Source organism: Leuresthes tenuis, unplaced genomic scaffold, assembly GCF_036924035.1.
Source record: "Leuresthes tenuis unplaced genomic scaffold, fLeuTen1.0.hap1 SCAF_8, whole genome shotgun sequence".
Lineage (NCBI taxonomy): Eukaryota > Metazoa > Chordata > Actinopteri > Atheriniformes > Atherinopsidae > Leuresthes > Leuresthes tenuis.
Window position 1 is genome coordinate 7,474,034 of NW_027325362.1, and position 27,967 is coordinate 7,502,000.

A 27,967-nucleotide genomic window follows, 5' to 3' on the forward strand; every position below is an offset into this window, starting at 1 on the left:
TCTCCAGCAGGGAAAATCACTGCCTGTATAAAACAATTAAATATATCACCATGGCAACAAAAAAGTAGTTTGACACTCAGAGCAAATCTCTGAAAGCCCACTCTTCCATGCATAGTCTGGATGAAATGGGGGAAATAAAAAGATCAGGTTGAATTGACAAGTGGACATATCTCAAGTCTTGAATGATCCATGACAAAACACATGCATCAATGCCTATTTAAAAGTCAGTTTTGAAAACTTAATTAAAGATGGGCCTTGAGTCAGTGCACCAAGGATCAAAATGCTGAGATAACATCACTTTCTTTAGGGTTGCTTTGGCACAGGATTTGATTAGAGGTTACTTCAACTTGAAGATTTTGAAAAGGAAAAACTTAGAAAAAACACTTTACAGCACAAACTAATGTTACGTGATGCTTTGATTTTTGCTTGATCCAAGGAATTCAGCTGCGTTTAATTTTTTAGCTAGAAGCTAGAAATTTTGAGAAAAAGTACCAAGAGACACTCAGTATCCAAACCAAATGTTTTGCATTCTGCTCAACATTTTCTGCCTTTTGGCTTAAGCCCATTTGATAGACAGAACTTACCTCTTTCTCCACACACACATACACACACACACACACACACACACACACACACACACACACACACACACACACACACACTCACAGTTGACCTCAGTCGGCAACTGTTGTTTCCCTCGAGAAAGGATTGATTGTAGCACTGCCTGAGACAGCACACAGACTGTACAGTTAGTGTGTCACAGATGGTGGACATAAATCACATCAAGGAAAGAACCCCACTGAATGGAATGTTTTGTCGATATACAGTGAAAGGGGTAGAAAAAAAAACATACAAATGGGACATAATCAGTACGCCAGATAGCGATCAAAAAGGATTGTCATAGTAGCCTTTAATGTCACTTAGAAGTAATTTTTTTTCTAAAAAAAAAAAATAAAAAAATGAGACTAGTATCCCTGACAAATAATTTCTGTACACAAAAGTAATGCAACTTAAAAGTCCAATCCATAGCAAATTCTATTCTATTATACGCGAGTGAGCCCAATGACTTCATCAGTCATGGATGAGAAATAACATTTCTAAATGCAAGCACCTGTGTATATTATACGCAACAAATGTAGCAGAAAATAAGGATTTAATACAGGTAAACAGAAATACTACAGCAAAAAGGAAATGGATGTGGGGCAAAATCTTTTGGAAATACACTACCTTTCTAAATTTTTTGTGCAGAAAGTAATGAATTTGTATCCCTATAATCAATAAAAATGAATAGAAAGCAAGTGGCTAAAACAAACCAAATACAAACACACACACACACACAGCTTAACAGTAAGTGTGGCATCTTTGTTTAAAGACAAATACTCAGTGCCCACTGGTTCAAACAAGTGAACTGAGGTTAGCATGGTTTGAATTTACATTTACAGTGGATTGCCTCTTTGCTGACCCTGTAAGCATTGAACACTCATCCAGGGTGTGAGTTTAATTTCAAGTTTCATTAGGCCTTGAGATTAAAGATTGATTGACTTTTGCCATCTGACTTCTCTGACAGGCTCATTAGTCAAAGGGCAAGTGTTGTGGTAGGCGATGTGCATGTGGGTAAGAACAGGCCACATACAGTTATGCCTTTGAACGAGTATGTTTCATATACATGAAGTCTGACTCATAGATCTGTGTGTGGTTGTTAAATGTGTGCATGTGTGTGTTGGCCCGCTCATGGATCACTGTCTGTTAAGACTGCTGGCTCAGCACATGACCATCAACAGAGATTGTCAATAAAAGTAAATTCCAGCTGGAGGCTCCGGCTTTCTTCTTGTCATTAAATGTCAGTCCTGACAGGCAGTAAATCCCTCAGCTGCCCCTGCTAAGAGATTAGACTCTTGTATTGATCAAGAAAAAATGCATTGATTAGACTCACTAGGCTTTCATATTCAGATGAACCATTTTAATGAATTAAAAGAAAAAAAGACATCTCCATTGATTGTTAGGTTAAATTCAAAGTCCGCTCAGGTGTGCCATTGTAAATTGGATGTAAACCAAAATTATTTCAAGTTTAACTCTATATTTGTACTTGTCACAAATAGCCCATTATAACAGTTTAGTTTGGATTCCCAAGGACCAGATTTACAACATCAGACAAATTAGGTTGAGGTGCCATTTTAATATTCTTAGCACTGCTCTTTTCAGACCTGACCGCACACCAGTTCTGTGCAAACTACCAAAAAGGGGTCGCAAATGACTAAACCCATTGATAACCAGCTAACGGTAATTTGCAAACATTGACGCAGCATATAATGTATGATATGAGAAACTATCTTTTTGTGACAGTGAGGAGAGCCTGTTGTGACAAAGGAATAGTTTTATCCCTGATGTCTCTGGACACCTGTCTGTCACAGCACAACACTAACCTGGCAGAGGGGCTGCAGTCTCCCCAACACATTACCGGTTACCGGGGTCGAATGTCTCCTATTATTACACTTTGCTAAAGGTAAAAGTGACATACCCTGAAACATACCATGTCAACTCATCCAACTCATATAGCCCAAATGATGACATCTGAGGTGACACATGGACCTCATTAGATTTCATATATGCTCAAAATCTGAGTGTTGAAATATGTATGATGCAGGTGATTAAAATCTGAAGCTACAAGTGAAACAAAAAAAAAATTATTTAAACCACACCATTTAACTTTGAGTCTTTCAAAACTTTTATGCATAGTAGTATTATTGAACTTCTAAGGTTTTGCATGGAGTTAATATTTCTCACTTTTTCTACAAAAGCGCTGAACATTTGCAGTTTACATTCAGGCTCATAAAGTTCATTCAGTAAAACAATACATCAGACTTAGGACTGATTTGACAGATCAATCTAGCCAGTGTTTAGCTTTTATTTAATTTAATATAAGTTTAAATAGTATCACAAGTAAAATAAGAATGCAATGATGCTGCTAAGACCAGCAAGAAGGAACAGATCACACCACTGTGATTGCTTGTTAGATGTGTGTAGATTGTAATTATGTAATATGCCTGTGTGGTATTGTGAAAGACTGAGAAACACAGAGACCGACATCCAGAGAGTCTTTGACCTTGCCTAGAAGGTAAACAACTCGTGACTTGGCAACTTCTCTTTCCCAGTGTATTTACACACAGACAAACGTGTGCGCACACACACACACACACACACACACACACACACACACACACACGCGCACGCACACACCTCCCACTGTCTAGTTTTTGCTTGTTTAGCCTAGAAACACCCATGCTGTTAGATGACAGGACTCAAATCATGTCCCACTTAAGCAGATAAACCTGAAAAACACAACAAGATGACTCCTAGCATCCAGACTAATTTCCTCTCCATGCGGGTTCTTTCATATCTTTCCCTATATGGTTTGGTCTGGCTGAATTTGATGTAGGATTCCCTAAAAGTAGTATTCAGTTACACTCACTGAATCCATTTGTCTGCCATGCCAAGCTTTGTCTAACGCACTTGCTTGGAGAATGCAGACGGTTTATGCAAATCAAGTAACATTTAAAAATAATAAGTGCTGCATGTTGAAAATCTCACAAGCATCTTAACTTTCTAATTGAAGGTGTGTGTGACTAACCACAAACCAAACCAAGGTGCGCGTGCGTATATGTGTGGTTTATTTAGCATGTTTGTGGCTGTGGAGGAGTTTAAATGGGCAACCAACTGAGAAATTGTTTCCCCTTTGTTCTGTTTCATTAGCAATGCCATCATTATCAACCCATCTGCTCAATGAGTTCCTGTTTCACTTCGCTAGATACAAAGATTCCTAAAACATAGCCAGGAGCAATCTTTAGTGATGCAGCAATTCATATAAAGCCACTGCTCAAACTGTCACCATGTTAATATAAGCTGGTAATACTCTTTAGTTGTCTGATGTTTCAGTAAAGTCACTCTATCCTCCTTAGCCTGCGGTTAACTTGCTGACGTATGGGAAGCAGGTAAATTGGTATTTATCATCAAACCAACAGCCGGATAAATTAAAGTAGTGAGGCTGATGGTGTTAAACACTGAACGTTGTAGCCCTCCCTTCTCGCCCCTCATTTTGATATTCTAAGAGTTGTAGGAACATATCCAAAATGAAACTGTAGTTCTCCCGTGCTATGTCTTTTAACTTTGTTTTCAGCACAAAAACTCTTTCAGCACAAAAATGCTAAACTCATTCCAGACAGATACAGCACCTGGCATACAAAAAAAGCTAATTAGTCATGAATCATTTAATAGTAGAAGAGCTGGATGTTTCAAATATTGAAATCACATGATCATAGCAATTAAATAAATGACATTGAGTTATACTGTACAACATGTAAAGAAGGAGAAATGTACATAATTTGAAATCCAAGCATTTCTCTGAGTGTATTTGCATCTTTGTATGCTAGAATGTGTACAATTGATGTACATTTGCTATTTCTCTTGATCAAATAAAATAAAAACTAAGCTTAAAACACTCAGAGAGAGATGGAGAAACATGAGACAACTGCTTTTGTAAAGTGTGTAGGATGAAAAGAACAGGTGAATGCCCGGTGGGAGCAAAGCTCAGCATCCGTCTCCATTCCCAGACTGGTTAGATACTAAATGTGCTCTAAAACCAACAATGCAATGATGCTGCTAATTGGTTCGAAAATTACATTTGGAACACAGTGTCAACCCTGCTGTGCATGTGTGAAAAAGTGTGTATCAGGTCTGTAGGTGCATGTTTGCATGTATATAAAGACAGTATATGAAACAGGTACTAGTGTGATTACAGACACATTCTCGTTCTTTATACAGTTATGTATACATACATCAACCCTTTACCATTATACTGCACATGTTGAGAATAAACGTGCAGACACATTGGCAAGAAGCTGGAAATGGCTCCTTACAACTGCAAAACAGCATTACATTTAGCACACACAATGCTGAAACTGCCCAAGTCACCAATGAAGCATCAAATATCTCAGGTTTCACTCGTCAAACCTCAACAGTTTTATCCTGAGTGTTGCAGCAGAGTGATGGACCTGTGTGGCTCTATATCAACAGATGAGGGCTTTTAATCCAAATCTCATGTGGATGCCAGTCTAACTGAAGCCATGCTACCATTCTGGCAAGAAATTCAACCATGTAGGTTAGGTTAGAGATTGTGAGTTTTCAACTATAAATCCCCTGACAGTGACTCCACATGTGTGAAAGGGTGTTGACTTAAAGGTCTAGCATCAATCTGTCATTGTCAAACCTTAAACACCATAAAAAGGAAACAAGACTAAACACACCAGCATCAGAAGCATGGCCAACACTTTTGGCATTTTGTTATCCAGGCAGGGTCAACTGAGCTCCTTTCGCCATAAAAAACAAAATAATTTTTTAGCTTCTTAACATTCATAAGCCTCATCAAAAAGATTTACAAAATGATCACCGGCCTTTAAGAAAGTTTTTATACAAAGTTAATTTCTTTTTGACAATCTACATGCAAAAATGATTTCCAGGAACCTGAAAAAGCCGCCGTTTCTGATGAACCCTCATATTGTATCAAAATGTTCAAGGTAATGACTTACAAATAAATTAGGAGGCACAGTTAGTTTCATGTTTACCACCATCATAACGTTTACAGCTGTGTGGAAGAATTTTTACATCACATCATGATGCTCATCACAGTCACACCTCCCTGTGCTGTAAATTAAAATGCAAAGCTCCAGGTGGCACTTTCACGATCATGCTAAGCAGAAAATGAGGTGCAGCCGTTGCTTAGGTTACCCAGAGTTTTGACATGAGCCGACAGTCCTGGAGGAATTATCAGCAAGTTTCCACTGATTTATGGTTTCTCATAAGACATTTTGAGTGGGACAACATCCGACATGCCTGGGAATAATTGATCAAACCTGCACATATGTCTAAGTTTACTGCTATCCTATAATAATCTACCACTTATTGGACAACCCTACCAGGTGTTGCACATATCATCACTCCACTTAAGATTTACAGATACCTGTTGTTTTCAAATGGATGTAAAAAAAAAAAGGATTCACAGGAGCAATGGAAAGGCCTTCAGTATATGTTAATAACCTTCATGAATTATAGAGCCACATAGAACCACTTAATCTTTATTCTGTATCCCTAGCATTGATGTCAAAGCTGAAATATAACTTTTGTCTGAGATCACAGGTCAGCTGGTTGAACAAATAGCACACAAAACATAAGCTTTTGGAATCTGAATAAGTTGTGTAGAAAATGTGCAGGTGAAGCACTGCCACACCGTCGACCCCACCTCTCCTCTTAATGTGGCACAAAAGAAGTCACGAGACACCAGCAGAGCAAAGAAAAGAAAGTAATCCGAGTTTTCCCATGTGAACAATAGCAGTCGTCACACTGCATGTTATTTCCTGCAAGACAGCAAACTATTTTCATCAGTGTGGACAAAAAATTTTTTGTCAAAAAAACACAATGTGGCATCTCTGGGAGTGTGTAAGTGTCTCACAGTGACAAACATCTGACTAAACAAAAATGTAATGTTTCGTAATGAACCCCCTCGTTCAGTGGAACGGTTTAAAAGCAATGAAAACACTTTTAGCCCGTGCACTTTTTTAACAATAGTTACACAGGAGCTATTTTTACAGTTCAGTTTCAATACATCTATACATTAAATTTTTTAAAAGCATTTAGTTTCTAATAAATAGATTCATAATTAATCATAGAGCTCAACTTAAGTTCCATGTTGTGTGGCACTTCTTCTCTGGTTTCGAAAACACAGGGCCAGTGACAGGTCTATTTCTGGTCGTACTAATGCAGCGGGGTACCATACCTTAAATGTTCCCATTATTCAAGAAAATGTAGGAAAAAAAAGGATAGAACACTGGTGTTCAGGTCTGGCCGACTGTGGGATAAAAACCAGATTCTCTGACAATCGATGCTGTATTATGTGTGCTGAGCTTACTGGTGAGGGATCAATGACCTCCAGTCTGGGCCTACTGGATCATGCAAGACCTAAGGGATTTACACACACACACACCTCTCTACTTCTAAGGGCCTACTGGATTGCTTTAGGTTCTCCAAGTGACTGTCATTCAGAGCCAAAATGGCCTCCTGCTTCTCCCTCGGAATCTTGGAAATTACAACCCATTATAGGCTGACACCCACCCACTCAGAGACAGTAAATTTAGTGTAATTCATGAACGTTTTAGAGAGATCACAGAGCTCCTTGAAGAGTTTCATTCAAACACTGCTGCCGATATATTCATAATAACTTTGTTCTATTATATATAATCTTAGGAGCCACTATATAACATTCATCATAATCTTACAAATAACCAAGTTATGCTTTGCATTACAATTACTACACTAAACCATGAGAGAGTGAAAGGCAAACACAATCAAAGCGTGTGGCGTTATAATGACAACATATCTCCAAGAAGCTGCTCCAGTTTGAAGTAGCTGCTCTGGTTTGAATGTTGACTTCTGGAAGAACTACAAGGGTTGCACTAACAGAAAGATCTACTATTTTCTACTGTGACCCCAGCCGGGTGTGACCTTTGATAAACAGCAGCCAGTATTTACACCACAGTGAGACAGATAGCCTCTGCTTTCTCTGACATTTACAGAGTTGGGTTTCAGGTTGCCTCAGGCACAGGAGGCACAATACAGATGGACAGAGAAAGAGAGAGAGAGAAAGAGGGCATAACACCAGTGGACATTTCCCCCAAACAAAGTCCTGCATACGCATTGAACTTTGCTGTTTTGAGACTGAATTTCCCAGGAGCACACCACATTTTTTTGTTTTAAAACAGACATCAGATACTAGTTTGACATTACTGAAAAGCAAACATTATCTGAGCTGCTAAACTTCTCTCCACAGTTATAACATATTATGTAATGCTGTCACTTTGTCTATAGCATGTTGTATTATGAGCACATATGACAGGCTTTACTGCAGCTATTATACTTTATGAATTTGAATGTTTTATTCATCTTGTGTTTTGCAGGGCTCTAAAAGGCTGTACCATTCCATATCAGTCAGGACTTCTCATCTGTCCAAAAGCTCATTAATAGATTCAAATTGACTCTTCGAAGCATGAATTGGGTATTTTAGGTGTTTAAGTCCTCACAGTGAGCATAGAGGGAGATCCACAGCAGCATTAACTCTACTTTAATTTCACAACAAATTGCTTATTTAGAAAACTAAACCAGTGAGTGCATTTTTAGAAAAGTAGACACAGTATGATTACCTCCTGGGCCTCCATGTATAATTCAAACTGTGAATCAGCAACAAAAAGCATCTGATGAAATGGGAGCTTGTGGGCTAATGTGTCTGTTGAGGTACTTTGATGTGGGGCTGTGAGTTAACAAGATGAAATACGATCTATTGTGTTTTATCCGGTAGAGATATTTTTATTACAGCATGTCCAGTAACGCATACCTTCCTTCGATCCACAGATTGACTGTGAGACAGCAGACAGACTTTATGAAAGGCTTCAACCATTCCAAACAACCACAAACACAGTTTTGAGTCTCCCTGTGGGTTTACTTTCTTTGACTTAAATTGTTTTGTGACGACTTTTAATTTGAATATACTTTCAGTCCTGCTACTGCTTTTTGAAATTTTTTTTGTGGTTTCTAGCTGTATTTTTTGCAACTGTCACTTCTGTTCTTTGTGGTGGTTTTGTGGGTCTTTGTAATAATTCAGTGCATCTTTGAGATAATTCTGCCTGTATCGCTGTTCGTCTGTTATTTTGTAACAAATATTTGTTGTAATTGAATATCCAACTGCAGTAATTTAAGTCGCTGTAGCAATCTTGTGTCTACTCAGTCATATTTTTGTCTCTCTGTGGCCATTCATTAGACTTTTACAATGGAAATATTGGAAGCTAACTTCATGCTACTTTTTTTCATCCCCAAATTAATATAAACTTTGTGTGCATATTTACAGACACACGTCTTTCTGACAAAATAAATGTTATCCTGTGTGGGGGTGTGGCTCACTGATGTGTTTTTAATATTTTCTAAACCATATTAAAGTTTTATAGCCCAAATGATGAAAATGATTGTACATTACAGGTTTTGTTTCGGGTCTTGGTATTCACATGGGATTTGTTGTCCTATACAATATACGATAAGATTTGTTGAAATACAGAATACTATCATACTACTACCATTGTACTTCAGAAACAAAAATAGACCATTCAGCATTGAAGTTGGTTCACATTTGTTACCAAAAACACAAAAAAGAAAAAAAGGCATTAACTCTTTATTCTAAACAACAATACTACTAACTGTTTCTGCTCAGGGCCATTTTTCACACTTCCTTGATCTTTTTCCTTCTTTCTGTTGTCATCTTGCCTCAAGATTAATACTCCGGTTGAGAGTTAGAGTTCTTCATTTGCCTGATCAGTAAAGGGATTTGTGTTCATGATGTACCTTTTATATTGTTAGATATTTGAAAAAAAATGAAAACACAAAAACAAAAACTAATGCAGCCACAGAGGGGTATTGAGGAGGATTTGTTTTAGGGTGGATGGATGCAGATTAAAATCCAAGCCTTGAAAGAAGTCTTAAGGAGCCTGCTATTTGGCACAGATGGTGAAGGTCTGTGACGCAATCTGACCGATAAAATGAGACACAGTAAGAGAGATGGAAGGAGAGGGAGATAATCAAGTAAAAGAAAGGATGCATGCATGCTTTGAGACACTTGAAACAAAAGAAATGGTTAGAGAAAGAGCAAAGAAAGAGGAAAAATCTTGTAAAAGATTGGAACAAGAACTTCAGAGGTGAAGTCACTTGAGGATACCACCATCTGACCTGAACTGCAGTTCAAGCAACCAGCAAAAGTTTATTTTTCCTCCTGTTTTTTAGCATTGCAGGTTACAACTGTGTTGCTTTAAAGCATGCAAACAAACTATTACAAAGAAATCTGCAATTAACTAACGGCTGTTAGATTTGTCCTCAAATTGTAGACTGGCCAGCAGCATAGTGGTTATTATTATGCTCTTCATCACAAGGACATGCTTGCCGATGCTCCGTGTATACGCTGCTGGGTATAATAATATGTAATTAAAATTGTAATAATTCAGCCACAGCTTTTTTTGTAATTCACAAGCCACACAGAGTGATGCAACAAGAAAACAAAAACAACATTCGAAAAAGAAAACCTCTGGCTGTTATGGCAGTGGAGACAGTTTTGCTCTTGGATTTAACCTCTTCAACCCACGGGAGGGGAACATCTGGTTTGATCCAGCTCCGATTAAGTCACACATGTGTTAGCTTAATTGTGATACCAAGATTGTTTACACAGAGTTTGTAATTGCAGAGAAATACTCAATTCATTTTGGGCACAGACAGTTTCAAGCTGAAACCCCAGAAAGACTCTTGGGGCTGAACAGGTCAGAGTTCTTGTGGAGTATATATGTTTTGCCTGAATACATCTATCCGTTAAGGTGGATGTTTTTCTACACATTAAGTCACAGTATTGTCTCAGTGTCCCTGTGAATGTGTCAACAGGGTCTCTGCCTGTGAGTGCGGTTAAATATTTGCACTCCTCACTCCTGCATCCATGCTGAATTCCACGCTCACGTCAAACTCTGGTTGCATTTCTTTTACTGTGTTGCAGCAGCTTTCGTTACAAAATCCTAAAGGAAAACATTAACCCCAATCTGTCTTAGCAGATCTAGCGCAGGTTTCCCATGAAGAACAGCTTTTGAGGCAGCATCAGTAAAGCTTTCCACAGCACGCACCTGCTGCAGAGCTTCAACATTAACACAAGCCGTTTGGTGTATTTGTCAATATCTCAAGAAATATACATGATGGGGAAAGAGGAAGACAGTTTTACAATTTTGGTCTGTCAGTGTGTTTATTGTACAAGATATAGCTTCTACTATAAAAACGTAGTTACAAATTGGCAATAAAATCAACACTGAAGCTTGTAGTCAGGAAAGCTCCTGACTGGATCAGAATTTCAATAAGCTGAATTAACAATCTACTCAGCTCAATATGCAATAAATCTGATCAGTCCACTCCAGTATTTCTGTTGCATTTACGGAGTATAACAGATTTTGTTTTAAAAGATTTTTCTAAGAAACCAAAATAATCTTTTGTCGCCTAAAGTTTAAACATGAAACACTGAAATAACTGTTGTGCAGCTGCTGCAAATGATCAAAGAAGGGGGCGCAAGCTCGATGAAAAACACTGTAAAATTTACTACCAGAGAGAAAATCCTTTGTTTATATGTGTGTAAATGTGTCCTTTTTTCCATCTTTAAATAGCTGCGAGTGTCTTTTAGCGCTTTTTGTTCACAAAGTCATAAAAATGGTAAAAATAGCATGTGCATGTGCACAGGAACGCAGTAAGTTACATTACTACAGAAACAATCAACATCTGTCATGCTAAAGCTAAACATGGAAACTTTTTCACTCCCCTGTGTGTCTGTGAATACAAGTGAAAGTCCCATATGGAAGCACTTTACATGTTATTACTGCACATACACACACACATGCGCAAAAGACTGAGGGGAAGATGAGATAAGCTAGTGGTTTATTTTCATTTGACTTAGTGAGGGATTCCCTTTTCAACCTTTCCTCTATTTTTTGTGCACACACACACTAAACTCCCTTTGATTGTCTTCCTGCTGCTCTCTTTGTCCACGTTTAATTCAATTTACGTTGAGGACTACAGTGGAAAACAATCTAACTCAAAGAGTAAACAAGGGTTAAATATAAGTGGGCCCATCTATGCACTTAACCTGGTAGCTTTAATCACCACAAACCAGCCTCTTTATTTATTCATATGGATGGAAAGCAGAACAAATGAAAACAGAGAAGGAAAAGGTAAAAACAAAAAGAGGGAGTTATGACAAGGAGCTGAATGATGACATACAGAAAAGAGGACAAAGGGAAATCTGTGCCATTATTTACACCAAAGTTATCTTTGCCTGTAAATGTGTGTGTGTGCATGGGTAACGGGTAATATGAAAGCACATGCACAGATCTCAACTTTGCGGTGGAAATGGGAGTAGGCTGTGACTTAAAAACTGCAAAATGCAGCCAAATAACACAATAAGCTAGTACAATACACACACATAAAATATGGAAACAGCAAAAAAACAACTTCTAGGAGCTGCTCTCATTCCGTTACTGTACGACTGCTCAAATCATCTTAATTTCTTATGTCAGTCAGATGGACAAAGACATGCGCAGCAGAGATTTTGCTGCAGTGAAGTGATGCAGCAGTCTCAGCATGCAGCACGTGTGATAGGGAAATGAGCTCGTGTCTGCATGCCACTGAGTCTCCTCAAAGGCATGTGTGGTGATATAATATTAATGCTCCCTGATGTGGTGTTGCACCAGTTCCACATCAAAGCGAAGCAGAGCGGAGAAAGAGCCAGATACAAGCTTTTTAACAGCACAACAAAACACTGCAGGGATGAGTTGCGTGTCTCAGCGCAGACACGTGTGCCATTTATGCCAGAAATGACTGTACTTGTTACTGTGGCAATGCACAGAGTTTTTAAACTTTGCATGATAAATTGAATGTTTTAGTGGATAAAAATACAGACATTTTGTTTTAAATAACTGTCCATTCTACTATCCATTTAGTCAATACACAGGTTTTTAATGCAAACATGGAGTTTACATCTTTCATCTTACTTTCATAGTTTGGATACTGTGTCACCTTTAGTTGTGCTTCACACACCTGAATAGGTAAATTCCCTTTAACCTTTTAGTTTAACCCACAACCTACCACTCTACATCTTTAGATACTATACAGTATAACAGCTGTGATATTCTGATATGAAACGCGTCCTCTGCAGAAGAAAGCACTCTTCTGTACCTCAACCTTCTCTGCTGTTTTCTTACATCAGCACACCTCACTGTCAATCAGTGATTACACAGTGATTCAACTTATAGTTATACTTATACATCACAGCCTCATCAGGAAAGTGGAATATGTACATTTGTTTTCTTGTCCGTATGACAAAAATGTCACAACCTATGGATATGAATAATGAGATGGCAACACATCCCCAGGCTGGTTTCTTCTGGGTAGCTTTCACAAGACATCGGATAACAATGCATGAATATAAAAACATGTAAGCCATAGCCATATAGATTTTGTAACAGTCTAACTACCTATCGTGTGACACATAAACCTAGTCGTGGATATAAATTCTAACCCTCAACCATGTTCTTATTATATGATGTAAATGCACACTTTTCCAGGTGAAAGTGCATTAGAAAAGAAAGGAATTATGAGTGAAAACGTAGTGCAGGACGAGCCTTGAACCAGTGATGTCTTACACAATACTATTCAAACTGTCACAAAAGGCTGCGGATAAACACCTCCTGCAATCCCTTTAAACCCTTCTTATAAGCATTTGTGGCCAAGCAAACACTAGAAAGATGTGGGTATGTCCTAACACTGAAACACGTATGGAGACATAGGACCTTGACGTACTGACAAACTGACATTGAGTTTCATCTGTGTTGGGAACAGAATAAGGGAAATCTAGTGATTGTACAATTGTTGAGCCTTTATTGTAAGACAATGTTTTGCACCATGGGAAGAGGTAGCCATTTTAGATTTTGTCATGAGATCTGGTTTCCCAATTGCTGCAGTTTAAAAACAACGTGGTTTACATGCAGTCTCTCATCTATAAATAAAAGTGACCTCAGGATTCCACCAGGTGTGGCTCTGCAAAGTCTCACCACTGATGAATTTTTGTTTTGTCATCCACACATCACACTAGGACCTTTTCTGCTGCTTGACTGCACGAGCTGCACTCAGACTACCATGCACTTTTGTGGTGTCTTAAAGTCTACAAAATTTGCCTTCTACTCCCAGAACGTCTCCATTTCCATGCCCTGTAAAAAAAGTGCCTTTTATTTCTCAACAACCAAACCTCTTGTAATCTGTAATCTGTCTGGTGAAAAGTTGTTGATTTCTGACCTGTTGTCACCTGCTAAAATAATGATGTTAAGTACAATTGGGAGCATGGAAAGGCAGCAAATTGACCATATTCTCCCTCCGTTTATGTCTAGCTTCCTCCCTGACTGATCTACTCGACACTAAGTCGGGCACATATTTTGAGTGGAGTGGAGCTGAGAGGCTGCTGTGGAACTCTTATGATAAATATGTGACTGAAATCGCAAGCAGTGGGTGAAATCATTCTTAGCAAATGTGCCACAGGTGAAATGCAGCCATCTCCAATGTAATCCAGGGGTTAAACATGGGTGTAGCAGGTCTACATACTCTGTTTTTATTTCCCCCCAAAGGCACCAATAGATTTTTAACAGAAGGTATGAGCATAATTTGATTTGAATGTGTTTGCTCAGGTGTGAATATAGCTTAAGCCTCAAAATACATTAAAAGTAGTTGAGTTGATGCCAAGATAGTGCATTTACATTACGTCTAAGATACAAAACTATCAGACCACCTCCTCTCATTCTCCCCGGCATTATCCAGCAGCTGTTCAACAAAACATGGAGTTTCTCCCAATAGCTGTGAACAAGTAAAATCCCAGCCTGTGATATCACATGACAAGAATGTTATGGTCGACTTGCAACGGCAACATGTAAGTGAACTGTAGGCATTAGAACCTTAGTCTTTAATTCTATAAAGCTGATTTGCTTCATGTACTGCGACTCTGTGCTTGAGTGTGTGAACATACACTTACACGTGTGTACATTATTTGTGCAGACTACTCTGGCAGGTTGTTCTGCAGTAAGAGCTTGAAGTCATGGAAAATATGCAGCTAGTTTACCCTGGTTCTCTAAACAGTGAGACCTACAGAGAGTGAGTGTGGGAGAGAGAGAAAGAGTTAGAAAAGTGTGTGTGTGTGAAGTGGTGAAGGGAAAAAATGGTGAGTCAGAGGAAGAGAAGGAGAAAGGAAAGTGATGAAGAGAATAACATTTTATCGGCTCAGTCTGCCCTTCCTTGGCTGGAAAATCATATTTCCGTTTGTATGTGTGTTTCAGGGGGCCAGTGTTAGTCAGCAAAAAGACCAGGAAAAGAGCGCCAGTCGTGTTTTAACATTTCCACACCTTCAACAGCCCGTGTAAGACTCTGTAAAACAAACGTACGTGCTTCACAACTGTAAAGGTCATTTTCAGCACTTTGTGTGAGCGGGACTGTCTTATCTCAGCTGCATAACATCTGTCACATGTAAGCTCAGTAAGAGGCAGAGAAATCCATCAAGATACAAAAATAACTCTTATCAACACGTTTGAGAACAAAAATTTTCATTTGTCCTTTGTCTTGCATGCATATTGTTTTTTCTTTACAAGTCTTAAAAATAACATGTAATTTGTCAATGCCCTCTAAGATTAAAGGATAGCTTGTTTGAGCGCTCCAAAACTGTTTTTTTTTTGTTGCAAAAACTGGGTTTGGTTATCATAACAGCCCTGGTAGGTGTGCGATAGTTGTTTAAGGTTTGAGTACCCTTGATGTGGTTTGGATGACATTATTTCTAATATCACAATTATCACCATTATCAGTATATTGCAACATACCTGGATAAAATAGGATCAAACCTCTAAAAACCTCAAGAATATACATTAGTAATGTAGGTACAGTAGGTAGCTATGAATTGGAGAAGTTCTAAACAGCTGTCACGAGTCGATTAATAAAACTCAATGTGAGAAATACAGGGCTCTAATGTTTTTCTTTTAAGGAACAGTATATTATATATATATGATTTAGCAACATCTAACACCAAAGTTTGCAGATTGTGACCAGTCATACTTCCAGCAGCTCCTACGAGTATATAGAAAATAAAAATGTTTTTTTGTAGAGTTACAGATACTGTTTTTGTTTCCTTCAAACACAGAGTAAATGGCCGAAATACAGAAGCTCACACCTGAGATGCAAAACACACACACTAACTGCTCAGACACTCTAACAAGTGCTTCAATTTCCCAAGAAATGATTTTTTCCAAGCTGCAAATGGAGAAAATAAATTCTTTTTGCTCTTCTCCTCGCATCTGAAGAGCCCATCTGGGGCCGTCCAACCCGGCTGTCTGTCTGCATGAACAGCCTTCACTCACAACAACTGCCAACCATCCTGCTAGGCCATTGGCCAATTAGGACAGGGTTGCTATAGTTACGGGACACACTGGCTCTAAAACTTCTCACCTCCGACAGTGTCCGCCTACTCATGGCATGGAGAAAGCTATAGATGGAAGACGATAGATGAGAGTGTGATAGAGAGGGGGAAGAAGACATTAAACACGTTGAACAAGCTAACAGACGACAGCAGAAGATTATTCGTTTCCTACAGTAAAAAATTGTTAAAAGCACACAGTAGGCAGCACAGGCTGGAAAACGGTCCCTTTGCTACACTGATAACACATGAGCCAACACAGAAAGGCTAGGAGACAGCCCAGTGGTACATATTACAATACTAAATCTGATTTTAAAGCCGATATAGACCTCAGTTTTTTTCTTGTTACTAGCAACAGGAACAGTTTCCACTAATTCTTAATGCTCAATTAACGCACAATTTTCTAGACTTCATAACATTTTCCACTGAGGTAAAGGAAAAGTGTTTAGGGAAGAAGCACAGAAAGTAATTAATTTGACTATTCAAGTTTACATACTAAAGCAAAGTAAAAAGAAAAATATTGATGTGGGAGATTATTCCCACTGAGTTTTCAAAATTTACAAATGAAATGGCAGCTGTTTATGAAATTAAGCATACAAATGGAGAGGATGACCATTTCTGTTGTCCAGTCATACTCCTGTTTGGGGGTAATGTATTCCTACCAAAGAGGAACAATCCGATTAAGCATTCAGTCAAAAAAGAGTCAGAGTTCAAAGCACCCCTTTTCAATCCTTCCTCGGTTAAGGTGAGGACATGTGGGATTCTGTATTGTTTTGATCATTGGTGGGATATTAGAGTCCCTGTAAAACCAGACATAAAAAGCATCTTTGCATCTTCAGAAATGTAACTTTGTTTCTACTGTAATGTAAATAAAATATCGAAAAGCAACTACTGTTCTGTATTTTATTTCAGCGCTTGATGGATGACTACGGCCTCATTCAGAATAATGGAAGAGCTTCTGCATATCATATTGACACAAACATGCACAGTGCACTTCATGGCGAGGGCACAGCGGTACAAAAACACACTGACCATAAAGCATTACAGGGTATGAACATAATCCTGCAGTAGCAGTATTTGATTCCAATGGTCCACACAGACACACCCACCATTCCTCAAACACTGCCTTGAAGGGCCTATCAATATGATGCTTCTTAAATTCCTTAGCTTTTCGGAGAGTGAGACAAAGATAGAGACCTCGACTGACAGTTGTTCCCACTCCTCATCCAATCTTTGATCGGCATGGTGGAGGGGTGTTGGGCAAGATAATGAAAAGGAGCTAGATAAGATGAAGCAAGGAGCAAGGTGTTGATGTAAAAGGAACCAAAAGAAGGGTAGTGGAGGGAGAAAAATCAACATTAACTTGATGCCTTGAAAAAAAAAAAAGAAGAAGAAGGGAACTGGAGAGAGGTGGAAGGCATTACTCACTGTTCTTAAGATAAAATGTTCGGACAGGAGGAAAGAAACGAGGGAAGGGAGTGAGGCAAGCCTCAAAACCTAAGACCAAAAAGGGTGAAGGGACAGATGAGAACACAAGATAGAATTATCTGAGGGAATGGAAAGGAGTGAGACAGTGGGATCAGCTAAGTGATCAGAGGGAAGTTGAGAAGTGGAGAGGAAAAGAGGATGAAAGGAGAAGGATGAAAATTACAGCTAAGAAAGGAACAAAAACTGAAGGACTGGATGGATGGAATTAATGAGTAACGACAGACCGAAAGAAAAATTAGTTGTTACAGATTACACGATAGCATTGAAGGGAAAAGGAAAGGGCGAAAGCTTTTGGCAAAACAGAGATTAGAGTCTGATTAAATAAAGGAACCAGGCGGTGCTGTCTGAAGGACAGAGGAGAGCAAAACAAGAAATGACAGAAGCAGGAGAGACGAAGAGCAACAAGACGAAGCCAAGCTGACAGGCCAAGGGGCAGAGAAGAAAAAAAGTTTGCAGGCATCAACAACAAAATCAAGATTTATTCAAAGCGAGAAAAATGAAAACAGAAGGAAAAGAGATTCAGTTATTCAAAGTGCAGAAAATCCCTTCTTAGGCTTCAGTACTTTGAGCCAATTGGATTTCAACACAAGTTAAAATGGTCTCGGCTTTACAAACAAACTCAACTTTAGCTTATTTCACATTAACATCTCCCAACAGTTTCTAAAAAACAAAAAATAAAGATAAAAGGTAAACAAAAATCAAGGGGGAAGTAAGCTATGTAGTTACTTTTTTTTTTTTTTTATCATATTAGACCATAATTTGAAATTTTGGTTCAACTTTCACAAGACAGGTGCTCAACTGCGTGTCTGGTTATTGTAAAATGGCTCTTTTTAAAGCCACAAGACTGAACTAGATTAAAGGGACTGTACATTCAAATATTCTATTACAACCATGAATGTTTGTAATACACATCACAAAACCATGGTTAGACAAATTCTAATGATTTATAAAAAAGAAGTAAAACGGAGGCTGAAATGAGCTGGGAGTAATGAACAATCCCAGCGCAGCAATGCTTCAGATGGTTTCTTCCACTTACACCTCAGCTTCTGTTGTATCCTCTATTCTCTTCCCCAACTTCATCATTATTGATCCTATAAATTTCTCTTCTCCATTCCCTCATTTTCTATATTCCACATCTGGGATATCTCAAGTTTTATCCCTTTCTCAGCATCTTTTTCTCCCTTTAATTTCCCGCATCCCGCTTACTGCTTTGTTCCTCTTTTCCTTTGGGTTTCGGATAATTTGAGAAGAGTTCATCTGCGGAACTCACTCCTCAGGTCCCTGCGCTCTAAGCCAGTCGGATTTGAGAATGAGTAGACTGCTTACTCTATGTGAATGGACTCATCCTAGGACCTCTGCTGCATTTCAGCCCCCTCTCTGTACCCACATTACCATCTTCACTCCACTATAAATAAAAGCCTCTTGGAACCCACAAAATCTTGAAATGGTCTGCTACAATTTAATTCGTCATGTAACTTGTAATGTTGCTGATCTCCAACAAGCACAGACCTCTGGGTAAGAAAAGTTTAATAACTTAGCTATAAATCCACCTCAAACAGCTTCCGTCAGTGGACATAATGAGAACAAAGCTATACTTTCAGCATTGTGAGCAGTTCAACTAATCAAAGCCCTACAAATCATCCAAATAGACAGAACTGCAGCTGTTTTACTGCCTAATTTCCCCCTGGATGTTTTATTACCATCAAAGCGTTAAGCACTCAGAATTCTTCCCATTTTCTACATCTGATGGCATCTGAGACTGAGGGCAGACACCAAACGTAATATTCACGAGGAGGAACTTGGACTAAAATCTTCATTACACTCTACAGACTGAGAAAATGAGAGTGGATGACAGACACATTAAGGACATAGTAAATTACTTTATGTCAGGTGATCTCGTTCTTCCTCTCAAATATAGTACTATTCTGTAAACACCAGTTTGGAAAAAAAAAACCTTTGAAACATTCATTACACCCACCGCATCTCTCCCCAAGCCGTCCATCATTTAAAAGCTGTGAACGGGGGCATATTTTGAAGATGGATGTGTCAATTTCAGCAAATCTGAGAGCTCAGGCCACAACATTAGCATGTGCCACTTTTTCCTAAAACAGGTGAGGTCAAATATAATGTACATGTAAGGCAGGAAGAAAAGGTGGGTCAAGATGTTTCAGATAATCTTTGTGCCCTCAAACAAATTACATTAAAAAACAAACAAACAAAAAAAAAGTCTACTTATTTGGGCGCTTATGTGATGGAAGGTTAATCAAATGCCTGCCTCTGTCAGACTGGTTTAATACAGAAGCTGTCAAACACTAATCATGAAGCTAATTGGACATAGTGTGATTCTGGATGTGCACACACTCACACACACTTTATCTATTAAAAATTTTATCAAGCAATCAAGAAGTTGTAGTCATTTATCCAAGTGCTCCGCTTTCCAAAAGTAGCATTTAACCTCATTAAACACACACACACACACACAATCTCTCTATGGTTCACATGCAAGCACACACACTTGACAGTTGAGCTGGTTTGTAGCTAATTGGTTCTCTATCGATCGTTCTCAGTGGTCACTAAATTAAACCATCCAGTTTTAAGCGATTAGCACTGCACCACGGTCATTTATCTTACTCCAAACACACGTGCACAAACACGTGTTTTCGTGTTTCACCTAACAAGTGTTGAAACATTAAATTACTCAAGCAGTAATGAATGGCACTTTACCCGTCTGTCACACAAACATCTGTCCCTCTAAAAATTCTGAAAGCAACGAGTCTGTGCACAAAATGACTACAAAGTGTGGAAAACCAGCTGTACCCAAACACCGCATGAGCAGCGTATAGTTGTGGAATGTGTGGAAGTGGGACGCTGATGTCATAGACAGACGCACAAAATCCCCCCAACAAACATCTTCAGCTTCAACACACGAAGGTAGAAACCTTCTAGCCTCTAAAACTCTCTCCACAGCAGTGCTCTCTCCACACACAAATCTTCACACCACTGTGGATATGAAATATGAATTCTGAGAGTGGCAGATGAATAAAATATGACAGCGTAGGCAGTGCGGAGGGACCTGCACTGTCACACACAAGTAAAATCAGATCTTAGCCGGGATTTCCTCTTTCTCTCCATGTTTATGGGGAAATGTCAGAACGCAGCCCATCTACATTATGCCTCTAACCCTCTGCTCCAGCCTGCCTGGCAGACGGGTAGCAAAGCTTCATGCGCAGCTGATCAGAAGAATCTGTGAATGCCAGAGGCCAAGCTGTACATTTTCCTCTTCAATTGCAAGTTTGTGTGTGCCTTCAAGTCTACTGTCCACTCCACCAATGTGGAAAACCTAGTTAAAAAAACTGCAGTTTCTTGTCAGGGAGCATTTTTGTTTGCATCTTTACGCGATTACATTAAGCACTGATTTTTAGCATTGATTAGAATCAGCCAGAGTAACTAACTACCTTACCAACTGTGGTGAATATTGTTGAACAGCCTCTGAGGTTTTTCAGACTGTCACTGTCAATATCACATTTCACCAGAGTCGATAATAACAGCTGATTTTAAGCTTAAGTATTTTTGCTCTCATTGCTGTCATATCAGAGTAATCCTGCACAACTCCATGTAAACCTCAATGAGGCAGATGGACCCATCTGGTACACAGTAGAAGAAGCTTGGGGCTGCTCTATGTAAAAATGATCAACGGCAGGGCACCCTGATCCTAAAAGAATCCATTTCTCTGCCTACAGTATGGGTCAAATAAAAATATAAACCCTTCGGAGAGCGAAAGTGATGCACCTGCTTAACTGTAGAGAACTCTACTGTTAAATATCACTAATGGCTCTATGTGTGTGTCTGCACTATTGAACATTTATTATGCAGAGGCAATTTGACGTTTACAGATAAGTGAATTAATTAATTTACGATTTTGTGTGGCAGATGAAGCTGGTACAGAAGGAAGTAATACACTGCCAGGCCAATAGAAATCAGAAAACCCCCACACTCATTCTGTTGAACCACCTTTTGCTTTCACTGTGGCATAATTTCGATACACAACGTCATAAGCAGATTTCTATCCAAAGTGGTATCAGTTTCTTATAGATATTGTATCAGTGATGATAGAGTCAGCCTGCTGTGTCTTACGTCTTATCCCAGCTTATCCCAGAGATTCTCAGTGGGATTAAGTTCTGGACTCGTGTGATCCTGGATTGGAATATGCCCAAGCCATCAGGAAGATCTTACCCATTAGCTTAGTTAAATCCATGTGGGGACATTTTTGGGCTGCCATGAGGGGTAAATATCAAAAGCAAAAATGAATAAAGAAGTGTACAAAATAAATTCTTATTTTGTACACTTCTTTATTTTTGTTTACAACACACAGTTGTAAACAACAACAACACACAGTTGTAAATGATAAACACAAGTGGAGAAATAATGTCTTTCATTAAAACTGAGAAAGTAATAAAGTTATAATCCTGATTTACTGTGGTGTGTCACATCACACTGTAAGACACCGACTCTTTGCAGCTAAAGTTGTGAATCCAGCTAAACACACATTTATTAAGATTTGCATTAAAAATAACTGAGTGCTTCGCATTAGAATGTGTGCATTTTTTTTTTGCAGTCTGGCACAATGGTTTAGGGTTTGATCATTTACCAAAACGGAAAAAATAATGAGCCAAAAAATCAAAACTAGATTATGTGAAGCTTTTCTTCCTACTTTGTAAGAATTGAAAGTTCTGAATCATACCTTGTTTGAGTTTTCATGTCTGGAGAGTTTTTCTGTGTTCAGAAAAGTTGAACATGTTTGTTATGACCATTATTTAAAAAATAAATAAATAAATCACTAGGGATTATCAGAAGTTTCATTCTTTGTCAGAGCTCCAGAGATTTTTTTTTTTGTATATATGTATAATCAATAAATAATAATTTGACTATAAATAATCAAAATGTTTACATAATGTAATCTTTGCATATGTGTATGTGATTCTGCAGGCAGTGGAGGTAGATTCCCACATTTCTATAAATCATGCAGACCTCTTGATTTCCACTGCTCCCATTAACCAATTTCTCAACTTGTATTGTCGGCTATACTGTATATTCAATGTGGTTTGCACTGCTTACTGGAGCCCATGGCTTCTGAAGTCTGAGCATCTTTGATATTTGCATTGATACATTGCCTTTTCTAATGAGAATTGTGAATAACCCAAAGCCATAAGTGGGATGTATAAACTTCTTGGGAAGACACTGAAGTTGCTTTAAATTTTAAAAAGTATTCACGTTCAACTTGTTATTTTTTTGGAGATCAGTTCATCTTCCACCTGACCAGGAACAATAAGAGCATTTTTTTTTTTTTAACCAGAGGGTTCATAAAGTTTTATGTTTCATAGAAATTGTGTGTGAAGAATCAGCGAGTGGAAACTGTGGGCCTCTTATGTCACTGTGTGTGTGTTTGGATTGTGCTGCAACTTACACAACTCTGTCCAGACAAAGTTATTTCCAACATGCACATACCACTAACACACACACTTACACACAGGTCTGAAGTCTGTCAAGTTATTCAATTAGACAAATGACTTTGCTTCGACTATGGTCCTTTTCCTACAGGGAAATTACATATGTTTGCAAACATGCCAAGCAGCGCACACACCATTACACACAAGTAGGCAGAAAGACACAGGAGACAGCTGATCTATGTCTAAGGAATGACCTCACATAACAAGCTCACACCCACGCCTACTTTATCTTGGTTTCATGCCTGTATGGATTTGCTCTGACATTTTGATTACATCTGGTCCGAGTTTTTTTTTTTGTGCTTCCTTACTGGTCACTTATTGGAAAATTGTTCCACTGAAGAACAAAACAAGCAACCCTTACTTAACAGCTTGGGTGAAAATATTTGACCAACAGCAAAGTTAGCAAGGAGGCATATTTTAGCCTTGTTTCTGCAACAAGGCCACAGAGAACTAATTATGCTTTACTTCAGTGTTCTTAAACAGAGCCAAATGGGGTTTTCCAATACTTATGGTGGCTTTATCTTGGATTAAAATATACAGCGGATCCGTCCTCATTAAGCTGTGTTAAGGTTTGGTCCTGTGTAGGTACAAAGAGCACCAATCATACAGGGTAAAATATAAATTAATGGCCTAAATTTAAGTGTAGCATCACTGAGAAGAGCTTGTTGAGAGCTTAGACATGGTAAGTTTCCCCAACACAATTAGCCAATATTTACTTACTTACATTTAATCTCCAGCTTTTGTGACTTTAAGCCTCCTTATTGGAGGACAGCACACTTATCACTGTGACACTGAGGATTTAAAGTGAGTGAAACATACAAAAACACAGCCCCCTGCTCGTCTACACCTGTCATAGTTCAATGGTAACCTGGTATCCTGCAGACATTAGCATGTGTGCGACAGGATGTTTGCATCCATGATTGAGCGCATTTCCAGTTTATATTTTGTTTATGTATGTATGTGACAGGTGGCGCTGCAGAGCTGCTGCAACATCTCTGTTCAAATGCTGCTTTGATAGCTGCCAGAAGTTTTACAATGAGAGAGAGAGAAAGAGGAAATGAGACGTTCAGAAATGTCACGGGGGAGAATCATGCAGCGAGGCCTTCCAATGCTGAGTCAGCAAAAAGCAATAACGTTTGTGAGTTTCAGGGAGCACAGCAGGCTGCAGGAAGACGAGGTGAAAGACTAAAGGCAAAGAAAAAAAGAGGAATTACAATTCTTAACCACTTTGGAGGGTAGTAATATTGTTTTTTTTCAAGTCTGAATTTGAATAAATTTTAATGAATCATATTTACAGAAACACAATTATGTCAAACAATCTCACTTAGAGAGTATATAAAAGTCAAAATACACATACATAAGGAATGCTTCATTGTTTTCATTTAAACAATCATATGCATAACCAGGCAGCTGTTAGCAAATGTATACAAAATGTCTAATAGTTACTCCAAACTTTCTACAAGATGTTAAAAAAAAAGAATTCCCTCTAATAACAGATCCCATGTTGCATCGGTGTCCATTCACACCAGAATCAGAGTAAAGATTTTATTTGGGCAAGAGTCAGATAAATGACTGAGGAAGAGACACTGAAGAGGTCACAGTCATGAGAGCCTACGATTTGCCATCCCTACTTTCAGATATTCCTTCCTTCTGTTTTTCAGTAAGCAAATATATTCATTCTGCGTGGGCTGAAATCAGTGCCACACCATGTTTACATGTGATCTACTATACTTGATATGGACAATTTGTTTAGCAACTGTGCACACAATATGTGGGAAAAACTATATAATCTTGCCTCATGTCAATGCAAAGCAGTCAAACTGACATCAAAGTGCTCTGTGTAATTACCTTCCCATGATTCTTTGCACCTGTAACCTGCAGCTGAGCCTTTATGCATACTACAGGTTGAGAAAAATTAACATTCAACAGTTGACTGCTGATATTTCAGTAGCGTGATTAAAGGGAAGGGTAAAGAAAGGCTGGAAGTCACTCAATATGGCTAACAGTACTGCTGTCAGGAGCAGTTATCACTAATGCAGTGGTGAGAAATGGATGATAAGCGAGGAAATATACTGAGGTCAAGTTAAATGAATTAGATTTTTGTAGGGAAAATAAAGACTTTGCCGATGTTATTGTGCTGACTTATTACACTAAAACAAGAGTAGGATCCATTACTAGTCACTTCTCATGTCATTGCTAATGACTGATATGAATTGTGAAGTTAAGAGACGTAAATTCTTATTTCAGCTTGAGAAACTTCACCCCAGTTCCCAGCTGGGAAATCCTAATTCTCGGGACATTTTCTTTCCTCGTTCTGAATTCCCATTAAATCTGCCCGATGCTGTTATCAGTAAAAAATAAATAAAACAATCTGTTTCTCTGCAGTTTCTGGTACATTGTTCAAACTGGATATATCTTATCAGATCAGTGATCATTGCACAGGCCATACAATGTGTAAAGGGTTGGATAATGTGAAGCCATTAATGAGACGCATTTGTAAATTTTAGCTTGGTTTAATATCATTCATGGGTAACACAAAGCTCAGATAGAGCTAAGCCTCATAAAATAAATCAGACGTTCCTACTCACTGCAGATTGAGTGAGTAAGCATTAAGATTTTTTACTCTTTTTATGTTTGTCATCCATCCAGAGGTACCTTTTCTCTCATTTAGCTTTAAGTTCCAAGCTGCAACATGTAGTGCATTATGCAAGCCAGTGGTTGAAGATTATTACCTATGAATATGTTAAAGCAGACGCAGGAGGGAGAGTGAAATAAACAAGAATCTACACACGAGAAGACATCAGATTTAGTAGATATTCTATGCATCTGACAGAAGGATCCATGTCGGCTGCTAAAAAGCCAGTTTTCTGCAGTGAACCTCAATAAATGGGGCAGAAACCAGTCAAAACAGTTTGACAACATCTTCAACTGGGCTGTAATGAGAAATAATCTACCCAGAGGCTAGCTTTGCAATTACACTGTGCTTGTTCCACTGTAGTGATTATTAAATCAAATTACACATGACTCGTGTATGGTTTAGTTTTAAACTTGGTTTGCCGTTTTGGATCTCTGAATTCAGTGGCATTTACGTGAACAGCTGATAGAGAAAAAAAAAATTTACAAACCAAAAGAAACAAAGAGATGGCATAGATAAAAATGTCAGATCCACAGATCACCTTCATCCTTGTGCTTCTTTCTGTGGAAAAAACTATATTCCTTTTCAGTTAATGGTGGCATGTGCATTACATGCATTTACACAAGGATCTGTGAAGTATGTCAGACATGGCAGTGTTTATTTTTACTTTTCAACAGCTCTCTTATTTACAGGGAATGAGACGCATGTAACGATGTGATCATGTGGGTGCTTGAAATGTGCTGAGCATCACTTTTCTTGATAAAGATTTGCCATTAGTGGTTTTTCAGTTTTGCTTATAAAAACATGTATGCATCTGGTGAACACATAGCACGTTAGAGGTCAAATCCCTGTTACACAAACTGATCTTCAGTTTCATGTCGAGAGAAAACCGAGTGTGTCTCTGTGCAACTGTGATGCTGTCCCTTGTTGATGATGCCCCTATTGCATCAGACATACACGCATAGCACACACAAATATGAAATCCATTCCCAACACACATGCTCTGTAAACCACAGACAGTTATTAAGTGGCTAGCTTGTGGCTAAAATGATTAACTTTTTCTTAAAGGATGTTCAATCACACTGAATAATATAATGCAAATTCACTAATAGAAGCAGAGAAGACAGTTTATTTTGTTACAAAACATTCATATTTGAATGTTGTGATTGCAAAGCTGCATTTGCTATAGCAATTCTTTTCAAATTCATTCCAATTTACAACCACTAACTGGCTTAAAAGGATGCAACACACACGCATGCAGACATCACTGTAGGTAGATGCTATTAATAAGTGGCTGAACCAGGACAATGGAAGTGGGGAATGGAAGCAGGCCGGTATCCACAGGGAAACAGATCGCTGCCCCTGTTTTAACTAGTATACTGCTGGGAACGTCAGCGGGAATGACCTATGGGAATAACAAATGGGAAGAACGCTCACTCTTTGAGAAATTCTATGACATACACATATCAGATAAGTTACATCAATAATCTAGTCTCTGATCTGACAATTCGGCCGAATAACTTTTCAGTTCAACAATTTTTGTCTTCAGATAATGAAAAAACAACCCAATTGTTTGGGGCTTCACTCACAAGACAAAAATGGCCAACAGTTGAAATTGAGCAACAGTTGTGAACACAGTGTAGGTTGTGTTAGCAGCCTTACTGTTGATAATACAATAAAAGACACATTTCAAAGAGGTGTATTGCCACTTTGATGACAGCCATGTGTTTGACTGCTGCTTTGAATGACTATGGCATTCATCCGTTTCACAAAGCAGCACCCGACATGTAATATTGGAGTACATCGAGTCTTAATGCAATTTACTTACTTACACTGCACATCATTTACTCAGCATACTAATCGAGTGTCTTCAGTCAGAGGTTTCTTCAGCTATTGGTTTCTTCCGTTCAGTGCAATAATGACAGGTACATAACATCATTCCCACCTACATCATTCCCACCTGATGCAATTACTCTCTACATTGACAAATTCTTCTTTTATTTTAATTTTTTTTAAGCTTTTTTTTTAAGTTACCGTAAACCATATTATAGCTTTCATAGCCTCCTAAAAACTTTGAACCAGGCTGTAAATATGTAAATTTCTGCTGCAGTAGCTTACATAAAAAGACTGAGTCCAAAGCAGCCACTTTAAGATGATATTACAGCATCAGCTTAATTTTTAGGCCAAGAAGTTGTCATTTGGGTTATGTAAACACCAACAATCCACACA

The 27,967-nt window shown here is 38.5% G+C and overlaps 1 protein-coding gene across 2 annotated transcripts in view; it reads right to left on the reverse strand.

Annotated features, from left to right (window-relative positions):
• Positions 1-27,967, reverse strand: part of slc8a1b (solute carrier family 8 member 1b) — a 134,328-nt gene that overhangs the window by 62,224 nt on the left and 44,137 nt on the right. The gene's annotated exons all lie outside the window — the stretch shown is intronic.